The sequence below is a fragment of the Leguminivora glycinivorella genome, chromosome 1, assembly GCF_023078275.1.
Source record: "Leguminivora glycinivorella isolate SPB_JAAS2020 chromosome 1, LegGlyc_1.1, whole genome shotgun sequence".
NCBI classification, from domain to species: Eukaryota; Metazoa; Arthropoda; class Insecta; order Lepidoptera; family Tortricidae; genus Leguminivora; species Leguminivora glycinivorella.
The window spans coordinates 14253086-14263449 of NC_062971.1; the positions used below are offsets into that span (position 1 = coordinate 14253086).

The 10364-nt window shown below is 37.6% G+C and overlaps 1 protein-coding gene across 2 annotated transcripts in view; it reads right to left on the reverse strand.

Moving 5' to 3' along the window:
- The window catches only part of LOC125231370 (aryl hydrocarbon receptor), a 67465-nt gene extending 58929 nt beyond the window's left edge, over window positions 1–8536 (reverse strand). For both annotated transcript variants that reach the window (XM_048136825.1, XM_048136817.1), the window contains exon 1: window positions 8473–8536. The gene's annotated coding sequence lies outside the window, so the exon portion shown is untranslated. The remainder of the gene's footprint in view (window positions 1–8472) is intronic.
- Window positions 8537–10364: the final 1828 nt, after the last annotated feature.

Genomic DNA, 10364 nt, shown 5'->3' on the forward strand with positions numbered 1-10364 from the left:
CTAGCTTTTTATGCGAACCCAATTGGTTGGCTTGTCGAGGGTTTTTAGGGGTAATGCAGTTTTTGGGGTCGTGATTTTTGGGGTGGCTTGCTTGTGGATTACAGGACTAGTCTTGAGACAGTGAAAACCAGCTTATGTACATTTTGAAATTAAATAAATAAAATTGTAATTAATCAAATTGTATACGATAATTATAATCCTTTACTCCTTACTTACTTACTTTTTACTAAGTGTTTTGATCCTGCAAATAATAAAAGACAATATGTCGAGTGACGACTTTTTACTTTAAAGTCGCCTAGAAAAGTGTTTTAACTTACAAGGGTGTTATATTTTCCAACGTAGCCGGCTATAAATAAGCTCAATGTGCTTACAAAGTCCCGGCCGAGCTTTGTTTATACTTGCGGGGCCCGCCCCCATACAGGGTGTTATTAAGGCTTTAACCGGATTACACGCATTACGGACACGTTTAATGTAAAGTGACGTTTTAGCTTTTACATTTCGGTGTGGCAAGTAGAGTAAAAGGGATATTAAAAAAGTCATTTATGAAAATTAATTTGGAAGATTTTTAATTGTACGATATTAAAATACAGGTTTCTGTATGGTGATATGATAGCATATAAGTTATGCTCGAAGTAAAAACCAAGTACGAGTAGTACTTATAATTATGAGAACATAGCCCATGCCTCCTCTCTCTAAACGTAATGGTCCATTTAATGTACGTGACCTGTTGGGTGTTACACCAGCCGGCCTATTATACGATATAACTGATGTAAGTGCATCCTGTAGCTGCCACAATCAGCCTTCGTGTAAACGCAATGGACTGTACATTTTTTCATATCGTCAAGTGAGAAAATTGGAGATTGGTGAAATATTTTTTGAGACTATGAACGAATCTAGCTAAAACTTTACTGTATCTAATTGAATCTAAATAGTTAAAAACCTAACCGTACAATATTTTACATTGTTTAATCCAGATTCAAAAATACATCGGTAACAAGTAGTACATTGAGTGTATGTATATTTTTGTTGACAGGGTCAGTCATCCATCCTCCTGCGTTACGCCACTTGTCAGTTCCTAAATTTTCTTCGGCACGCCCAATATATGACACCCTTTTGTCACATTTATTGACTACTAGCTTTCGCCCGCAGCTTCGCTCGCGCTAAATTCGAAAATTGCGGAATGCTCCAAACAAACTTCCACCCCCATTTAACGGAAGAGGGAGTTAGAAAGAGACGAAAAGAGCCTATGTCACTCTCCATCCCTTCAACTATCTTCAAAAATCACGTCAATTCGTCATTCCGTTTTGCCGTGAAAGACGGACACACACACTTTCCCATTTATAATATTAGTATGGATTATTTAAGATTGAAAGGGGCATCTATTTATACTGATAGCTATATTGGCCAACACTGGTACTTTTACAAAGAAACTCTATACTTAATGTAAATTTCAAACAACCTGTGCTCGCCGCCCTTTTATATAAAAACAAATACGTATAACGAACACATACCTCCAACGTTCGTGCGTTAACGTTATCGTCAACTTAACTGGCTCCTACGCAGTTCAGTTAAACGTTAAGCACCGTTTAATTTCTGTTTTATGAATGTGTTATAAAAATTGCTGATTTAAGATTTCTCTGACACGCTAACTTTAAGGTTGCTTCGATTACAATGTTGCGTCATAATTTCAAATTTACGCATATATTATTTACATTGTAATGATACCTACGACTAATAAAGACCAAGATGAGTACAGATGAGCTGATTTGGAGATCATTATTACACTATAGCTAATTTTCATTATTTACCTACATATTTATTCATATTATGAGATGAACTATCCAGTTTGTCGTCCGGTAGGCTGCGACTCGACTCTAGGCTTGATAAAAAATGATTGTTAAACGAACGAAAACGCAGACTGTGGTTAAGATACATATCGTCACTACTTTTAAAAAAACTTGTATCTTCGTCTGTCAATGAAAAGAAAATTGTAGTATGTGTGTATGGAATGCATATAGACTTACTGCGTTTTAACTTTGAGAAGCAGCGTGAGATACGACATTTTTTAAAAGTAGTGAAGATATTACAGAGCACATGACACTGCTCATGTTTCAGTACTAATTTTAGCAATGAGGTTGAACGAAAACGGAATTTTGACATCGTAGATGCTTCGCCTATACTTCAATGGAACCCACAGTCGATTTAATTTTCTACAACACCCACGGGAGAAAAGAGGGAGGTAATTTTTTTAATCCGTCACCAGACGGGATTGGGGTTAGTTGATCTTTCTATTTATTTTTCTACATGGACCTACATAATTTTACAATGATTTATGTTTTTGGACTTTTTGGTCAAATAGAAGCCTGTTTTCTACGTCACACACAGTCAGCTCGAAATCAAATTGAAACTATTGTTTTATATTATGATGTGCACATTGGTACATACAAAGTTTATCAACTAAAGCGTCATTAAAAATATTATCAATTTATTAATCCATGAATGTACACGTGTAAAATATTGCCGTTATATTACAAGTAATTCCAAGTTCGTTAGTGGCACTTATCAGATGCTAGCTAACCTTTTTCAGATTTTCAAAAACAATTACCCTTCAACCGATAAGCTTCACCTGTGACAAATTAGTCATTTTCCCAGCTCTCGCCGAGCGACTATAAGCTTTATATGTGTGGTCTGAGAGTAGATTGTGATGGCGGTGGTTATTGGTGAGTGTTTCAGAAAACAATCGAGCGCGATAAGGGCAATCCATCATAGTGACCACAAATGGATTTTTACAGTAAAGGTTGAGTAAAAATTTAGCTACGCGCAGCTACACTACATACATTTTACAGTATATTCATATTTTTAATGTGTATATGAAAAATAAAAATCATTTTAATAGTACGCAAAATATGAATAGTCTACTCTGAGCGATAGGCTAGGAACCTCTCCCCTATTATTCCCTTAATTCCTAAAAGTGGCACGGGATATTAAGCAGTTTCACTTGAGCTGTTTCACGTTCAAAATAATTAGAAATAACCTAACTAAGCTTACCTTACTACTTTTAACATCTAACCTAATTGTAGACATATATTAACTAATGAGCTTGGACGCACATTAAAATATGATTATATCTGCTTAGAAGCAATTACTAAACAGTTCACTTATTGCTATACAATTCTTACATATTCATTATTCAGCATTAAAACCCCTTTATTTTCAATCTATTCAGTTTTCCCATTGTTCTGCGTAGCCAGATATAATATCGTAGCAGTTCGTAAACAAACTCCGCCCCCCGGCTGTGCCTAGCACGGCCGGCTCCGTATCGATCCCATGCTAATACCGCTATTGATGGTATTGGCTGCTATTTGTGAAGTTCCGGATCTTTTCAGGAAGTTCTATACATTCTATAGCCGCTATAAACCCTTTATGGATTTTCTAGAAATTGCCTAGGTATTTATGTGAGTAAAACGTGTGATGTAAATTGTATATTGGTGTGCTTACTGGGGCAAATTGTTACAGAATGAAATTGTTTTATTTAAACAACTAGGGAACAAATCAAATTAAATATTTTATTGAATTTTTTCTTTGATTTTGTTCGTTTTAAGGTTCTGTACCAAAAAGGTACAAAAGGAACCCTTATGGCGACGCTCCGTCTGTCTGTCTGTCTGTCACATTTCTAAATATCTTGAGAACTTTAAATGTCAAGTTACTAGGTCAAGTGGGGTATCGAAAGAGCTAAAACTGTACATGTAAAAAAAATACCGCCCCCCCCCCAACTAATAAAATAATTTGATTTGTTCCCTAGTTGTATAGATAGCAGCACCATGATCATGCCTTTTAAAACTAAAAATTATGTTCATAGTTCATTCTTAGTATTACCTACCTCTATAACTTCTTTGGGGAAACTACAGTGTAACTTAAAATTTAAATAGCTACTCGTGATCTCTCTCTAAGATACAGGGGTACCATGGCGGGCACTGGTCTAATGGTAAAGACGTTAGCCGCGTAAGCTGAAGACCCGGGTTCGATTCCCGGCTCGGCCACCAGTGGGCCTTGTCGTGTTTTTTCGTGTATGATATATATTTATTTCAATCAATGTTTTATTATTTAAGATTAGATTAGTCCCGGCATCGATGTCGTCGACGTCAGCAGGTTACAAGATGAAATTTTGTAAACCTTTGAATATATATTTTGAGGTTGTGCATTGAAACCAAAAAAAAGGTTTTCTGGCATCTAAAGACATAACGTTTTTAGTTATAGTAATTCTAATCACGCCTTAATATTTTATAGAAAATGCAAGGTATATTTGGAAAAAAGTATGTATTTATGTGTAGGTAAGTCGTGTAAGTAAGTACTCCTTTTTATTATTAGTTTAGACTGATCAGCGATTGACCCTAGTCACACCTGATGGAAAGTGAAGACAGCGTCTAAGATGGAGCTCGCCGATTCAGTAACTAATAGCCTATATTTACCTATCCTTACTGCAAAAAACCTCATACAACACGGTAAGTTCTACGTATACCCGAAAGTAATCAGTAATCACACATTCCTTATCTACATTTATAATATACAGATATTAAACTCATTATTACAGTTAAGAAATTTCGGAAGGTACAAATTTACAAGCTACCGGTATTGGCGTTCGGCGAACTAGTGGCGCCCCGCGGCGCGCCTCGCCGCCGTCAATGCTTCAACAGTCGCTTTCGTTAGAATTACAAGCCGTTTTCGGTACTGATGCTGTCAGAAGTCTTAGTAATTTATGTGCCAACACACATATAGTCTTAATGAAAATTATTAATCAATAGCTGTTAAAGGTATTTTATATTTTCCTTAAATTCTGCGAAGCTTATTTCAGTAACCGCCTTTTATATCTCTACTAGCTTTTGCCCGCAGCTTCGCTCGCGTTAGAAAGAGACAAATAGTAGCGTATGTCACTCTCCATCCCTTCAACTATCTCCACTTAAAAAAACACGACAATTCGTCGGTCCGTTTTGCCGTGAAGGACGGACAAACGTCAGACACACACACTTTCCCATTTATAATATTAGTATGTATAATAAATAAGAGGACTGGCTGGATCCATAGTTATTAATTTTACTACAGCCTACACTCTTCAAAGCCGGATATTCAAATACTTGCTTGTTGTTTCAAAGACGTTTGCTAACATATTTAAGTATTATTTAGTTATGACATCCACTTTACAATTTTTGTTTCACAATTTACCATCCATGTCCATGTTACATCTACATTTTTACGTCGATTGTATACGCTCACATTTTTAGTTTAAGTAATGCAGAATTTGTAGCCATGGTAATTTTTAGTAATTATTGACAAAATTCTCAACAACGCTTTCTTGAAAATCATTTCGCTTCTACCAGTACAGAACAACTGAAATAACCAGTTAACATTTCACGTCATCGGTTCCTTAAACCCCCGCTTACCCCATAAAGCATGCAGCGCCCCCTACTGATTTTTATATTCGATTCTTGTACGGTATAAAATTATAAGGCGCATCAATAACTCACAGCTGATATATAGGTTGGTAGCGGACGTATGCAAATGTAGTTTTTTTGTATTGACGATTTACGCGACCAATTACTGATGTCGGCCGTATTGATTTGTATTATTTTATTAAGTAGTTTTTGATGTAGCTCAGTTCTTTGCTTTCTAGGGCTAATGATTTATGTTTATTTGAATAAGGAAATGACTTATTGGACATGAGTCGAAGGATTCAAACTACAAACCCTATCGAAATACATTAATGCACTGAATGCATAGCACTGAATGATAGTTTATTAAACTATCATTCAGTGCTCCCTTTGCTCTTATTATTGAAAGACATTTTATATTAAAAAAAAAAAACATTTACCATACACCACAGATAAACAGTAGCTCCTGAATACTTAAGCGTTAAAAATATCAAATAACCGAGCAACTTGTAACATCACGACTTCTACGATTAAATCAAAATCGACTGTGATATCGGTTACTTTTACACAGAATCGAGAACGTACATTTATTAATACGTGTTGTAGTAATAAAATCGGCTGACAGCATTAAATACGTGTAGGGCATCGCATTTATTAGTAATCGATACATCGGTCGGTATGCATATCGATTATCGATTCTAAGCCAGATTACGCTGCATGTTAATACGTGCCTAATATTGTAGAGTTAAATTAAGAGCAGTGTCTTGGAGAAATGCGAGCGAGTGGTTTGCACTAGTTAGTTACTAGTTACAAATTATAGTTCACTTTATGAGTCTAATAATAAGCCATTCAGAAAAGGAATATCATATGGTAATGGGATACGACGATCAAACCATAGTTGAAGGTTTTTTAAGTCAGTTTTTTTGCATTGCATACCTAGTTGTTTTGAATGAATTGGTGGGGGACTCAAGAAATTTAAACATTTATAGGAATAATTAATTGAAATACGGTTGTACTCACGTTATTATATCGCTATTGCTGCGATATAATAACGTGAGTACAACCGTATTTCAATTAATTATTTGAATATGTCTCACGGAAGTTTAACGTGTATTTATAGGAATGTGTCTACCTCAAGAAAAAGACTCTTGTTGTCAAGTTTTTGCTTGCCCAATCAAAGATCCGTCCGGGTGGGGCAATTCATAAAAACTTCATCAAAAGAGGTAGCTATGTGTGTCGCTTATCTTCAAACTCGGGTAAATCCATTCTGCTATAACAGCGGTTCTCAAACTTATTTTCCCATGGAACCCTTTTAGAAAGTAAAACATCTGAGTTAACCCTTAAATTTTTTTTATTGCAATCTTTATTTTAATAAGCAATCATGACAGTAAAATCTAATCACTAGATTCTAATGTGAGGTATTACATGAAGCAGTTTTTTTATTATTTAACAATTGGTGAATATTTGGTTTTATGGAAGAGAGTTGAAGTTGCATATCAGGTACCCAAAATTCACACGGAGCCCTCAGAGAGGCTTTGCGGAGCCCTAGGGGTCGGCGGAGCACACTTTGAGAATGGTTGTGCTATAAAGTTGATTATTTTTCAGATTATATATATTTTTATACATGATCAACTTTAAAGCAGAATGGATTTACCAGAGTTTGATGTTAAGCGACATATTTATAGAAGATAATTTAACCAGGAACTGTTAGCAGAGACTATTTGGAAAAGTATTTGAAGGTGGCAGACTTTGGCACGTTACTCGTACTTTATCCGCTTCTATTGATACTAGCGTACGCGGTGTCGTTTTCAAAACGTACCTTGCAATTTGTTTCATCCGCTAATATTATGTCAGCATAACTAGTATAGGTCCGTCCTAAGGTAGCTGACGGACAGCCGCAGGATGGAGAGCCGGTCCAACTTGCTGAGGATGCTATTCCTTATCATGCCATCTTTTAGCCAGATCATCCGCTAGAGTAGCAACGCTGACTAATATACTTCTCCTAACCTTGAAAATAACTCTTCATCCTAAGGTAGCTGACAGACAGCCGCAGAATGAAGAGCCGGTCCAACTTGCTGAGGATGCTATTCCTTATCATGCCATCTTTGAGCAAGATCATCCGCTAGAGTAACAACGCTGACTATACTTCTCCTAACCTTGAAAATAACTCTTCATCCTAAGGTAGCAGACGGACAGCCGCAGGATGGAGAGCCGGTCCAACTTGCTGAGGATGCTATTCCTTATCATGCTATATTTTAGCAAGATCATCCGCTAGAGTAACAACGCTGACTAATATACTTCTCCTAACCTTGAAAATAACTCTTCATCCTAAGGTAGCTGACAGCTATGAAGAGCCGGTCCAACTTGCTGAGGATGCTATTCCTTATCATGCCATCTTTGAGCAAGATCATCCGCTAGAGTAACAACGCTGACTATACTTCTCCTAACCTTGAAAATAACTCTTCATCCTAAGGTGGCTGACGGACAGCCGCAGGATGGAGAGCCGGTCCAACTTGCTGAGGATGCTATTCCTTATCATGCATCTTTTAGCAAGATCATCCGCTAGAGTAACAACGCTGACTATACTTCTCCTAACCTTGAAAATAACTCTTCATCCTAAGGTAGCTGACGGACAGCCGCAGGATGGAGAGCCGATCCAACTTGCTGAGGATGCTATTCCTTATCATGCTATATTTTAGCAAGATCATCCGCTAGAGTAACAACGCTGACTAATATACTTCTCCTAACCTTGAAAATAACTCTTCATCCTAAGGTAGCTGACAGACAGCCGCAGAATGAAGAGCCGGTCCAACTTGCTGAGGATGCTATTCCTTATCATGCCATCTTTGAGCAAGATCATCCGCTAGAGTAACAACGCTGACTATACTTCTCCTAACCTTGAAAATAACTCTTCATCCTAAGGTGGCTGACGGACAGCCGCAGGATGGAGAGCCGGTCCAACTTGCTGAGGATGCTATTCCTTATCATGACATCTTTTAGCAAGATCATCCGCTAGAGTAACAACGCTGACTATACTTCTCCTAACCTTGAAAATAACTCTTCGTCCTAAGGTAGCTGACGGACAGCCGCAGGATGGAGAGCCGGTCCAACTTGCTGAGGATGCTATTCCTCATGACGCCGTCGTTTAGCAAGATCATTCGATAGTAACAATGCTGACTTACTACTACTAACCTTGAAAATAACTCTTCGTCCTAAGGTAGCTGACGGACAGCCGCAGGATGGAGAGCCGGTCCAACTTGCTGAGGATGCTATTCCTCATGACGCCGTCTTTTAGCAAGATCATTCGATAGTAACAATGCTGACTTACTACTACTAACCTTGAAAATAACTCTTCGTCCTAAGGTAGCTGACGGACAGCCGCAGGATGGAGAGCCGGTCCAGCTTGCTGAGGATGTTCTGTTCGAAGGGCAGCAGCGACGCCAGCGTGTCCAGCTCAGCGTTCAGCCGCTCGCGGTGCCGCTTCGAGGGGTTACTCTTCGTCACGCCATCTTTTGAAGGAGGTTTGATGCTGGAAAAAAATTCGCGGGTTAGTGCTCTGAATTAAAGCCAGTTCTTATTATTCCTTAGGGTCAGTTGCATGAACCACGGTTAAGAGATTTTCTGGCTCGTACCAATGCATTTTTTAGAACTTATGTACGAAATATCAACGTCACGCGGCAGTAATCTATGGCAATTCTCATACAGAAAAAATTGTGAACGCTAAATTCGGTGACCGACGGTTTGGTGCAACCGACTATCAAGATTATTTCTAGAAATGAAATTCAACAACAATTATATCACTGAATTATTTGTAAAATTAAACATGTACAGTCAGAAAAACAATAAGAAGTAACTTGTTAACACCCCTACATAATGCATGTAGTTATTCTGGATGGAGATAGAAATTATACTTACTACAGTACGTATAACGTACTGCACGTTATACGTACGCACTAAAACTGTAGAAGGTTCTGTTTAACCCTATTATTTGAAAAATCAATAGTCTGGCCGACTCAAACCGTAACAATTTGAACCGAGAATAAATCGTTTACTAGGTACTTTCTATAAATACAGCTGATAATCTTTTACAGTATTATTTAGCTATCACATTTTGTGTATCTTTATACATACATACATACATATATAATCACGTCTGTATCCCATAAAGGGGTAGGCAGAGCATATTAACTACTAAGTTTCAGTGCCACTCTTGGAAAAAAGGGGTTGAAAGAAATCCAAATTGTGACATTGCAGTGACAGGCTACCAGCCTCTTGCCTACGCCACAATTTAACACCCCCAGTTTAATTTATCCTACAGTCGACTTCTACAACACCCATGGGAAGAAAGGGGGTGGTGAAATTCTTAACCCGTCACAACACGTGGCATCTTTATCATTCTAGCATTCCATAATTCTGGCAACTGCCTATTGGTTTAAAAATGTGAATAAGATAAATATATATGATTTAACACAATAAATAATTATGATACAAATTAATCAACCACAAATTATACATGCTTACTATGCCTAGTGTATTTTGCCCTAAACGTGAACTTATTTTCTATGTCACACCTCGAGTGTAAGCTTGCTAACAAAGGTAATTAATACGAATTCCATATCAGTCATATTTCGAAAAGGCTATTTAAAATGACACATCGCTTTGTGGTCAAGGAACAGTAGCATGGGGTCGCACTTCAAACTAACCAAATTAACTTTGCAGTCGGGTAGAACCTGGATAAATGGGAATTGATTCTTATTTTGTAGGCAGTACAGTGAGCGGTGTGTTAGTGTACTGTAAATTAAGTTGGTGGCACTTAGCTAAGCTAACTAGAGCTCGGTCACGCGAGGCTACTTGTTAGCATAAGTTACACTTGGATAAGGAGCGAGCTTGCTTATTGTGCTAAGCTTTTGGGTAAAAATTGTGCTATAGGAAGTGAAT